General features: G+C 35.1%; 1 long non-coding RNA gene across 1 annotated transcript in view; it reads left to right on the top strand.

Moving 5' to 3' along the window:
* The window catches only part of LOC106879917 (uncharacterized), a 23,523-nt gene that overhangs the window by 16,063 nt on the left and 5,610 nt on the right, over positions 1-1,850 (top strand). The window contains exon 2 of the long non-coding RNA XR_001410681.1: positions 533-727. This is a non-coding gene — a long non-coding RNA (uncharacterized LOC106879917). The remainder of the gene's footprint in view (positions 1-532; positions 728-1,850) is intronic.

Raw genomic sequence — 1,850 nt, forward strand, 5'->3', positions numbered from 1 at the left:
ATATATATAGTTATACACACACATGCATACACAACACATATACACACACACATATATAATACTATATGTATTTATAGTTTAATATATATTACGCAACATATATTTATGTCTATATATGTATATAAATATTTATCTATCTATCATCTCGATTATCTATCTAGCTAGTTAGCTATATATATGTGTAGAAAGTGAGGTCGGCACTGGATGGGTGCCTCACAATTCCTTACATAAACTCGGAAGGAAAATAGCGGAACAAGAATATCTAAACAAATAACAATATTTATTTTCCGTCTGTACAAACGTTACATTTTGGGACAATCAGTAGCCAGGTCGCCTTGGTGTGGAAGCAGCAGAATCGGTTTAATCACAATTGTGAAGGCATTCTTCACAGGTTAGCCAACGTCGTGTGGCGCCTTCAATATTTCAGCTACATTCAAAATCAAACGGCGATAAGGAACCGGTGTTATCGGTGTACTCCACTTTAAATTTTATATGTCCATTAATATTTGTGAATATATTGTATATTTAACAGTATCCTCGTGAGACGATGTTAATATGAGAATGTCGTCGACATATCAGGCGAAAAAGGCACAGGTGTGACAGCTGTTGAGTGCCTTTCATTCTAACCGGTCTGTGTATGTGATGGTTAGTAGGCCTGACAAACTTGATCCCAACGACAGTCCAGAGATTAGTTTGTAAATGGATCCTTCGAAATGGAAGATGTTGTGTAAGTATATATTTGTATTAGTTATGTATCTATGCGTAGAATTGTTAACGCGTTGGACAAATGTTTAGCGGCATTTCTTCTGACTCTTTATATCCTGAATTCAAATTCTGAGTTCAACTTAACAGTTCAGCCTTTTGGAGTCGATAAAATAAAGTACTAGTCTAGTACTGGGATCAATGTAATCGACTGACCCCTTTCTCCAAAAATTGTTGGAGTTGTCTCAATATTAGAAAGAATATTAAAAAGAAGCAACAATAACATAGCTTTTCACAAGTAATGCCTAGTTCTTCAATTTTATATTAGCTATAATATTGATAACTACCAATGACTCGACTATGAAGATCAATATATTATTGCAATTGTTTCATGAATGGTGCAGGTAGAAATCGTGAATTGACTACATTTAGGTGTGAGCTTTCTGGAAAGAAATGTAGTAAAAACTAAGATTAGTAAATACCATAATGCATTTAGTTCATCGCTTCACCATATATATTAAAACATTGCTGTCAGGATGAAAATTATTAATACTATTATTGAGCCTCGGCTCACTACAAACAGCGGCCAAATCACTTGCAAATTTAACTGTACTGACGTAAAAAGAACACAACGGACATATTGGATAATTTTGTTTGACCAGAGTGTTTCTGGTCAAAAGAACAATAAAAATAGCTGCAGCAGCAATAGCAAAAGCAACGACAACTGCAGCCGTTGCTGTTGTTGTACTTTGTGTTATTCTATCCATTAATCGTAGAATTGGCAGGTCAGTTATGTTGTGAGGAAAGTGTAACAAACTATCAGCTCATGCGGTGTAGGATGAATATTTCGTTTGAAAAATTAGTTACCCAACCCCGTACCTGTTATATGGACTGTTAGATATGTAATTCGTCTGACGTTCCGTGTGTCATGTGGTTCGTCTGAGTTCATTGTTTCATTGTTGTTGTCTTGTGGGACTGTCGTAGTAAAATGTCATTGATATATATATGGCGGACATGACTTTTGTTTATTCATAACGAACATTGGGTGAGTGCGTTCTTTGTATGTAATTGAACATTAAATGTAATAATTAAATTGTATAACTCGTTATGTTATCTCTACGAGTCACCCGAGGGAAACATAACAGTAC

The sequence above is a fragment of the Octopus bimaculoides genome, chromosome 4 (assembly GCF_001194135.2).
Source record: "Octopus bimaculoides isolate UCB-OBI-ISO-001 chromosome 4, ASM119413v2, whole genome shotgun sequence".
In the NCBI taxonomy this organism is placed as follows: domain Eukaryota; kingdom Metazoa; phylum Mollusca; class Cephalopoda; order Octopoda; family Octopodidae; genus Octopus; species Octopus bimaculoides.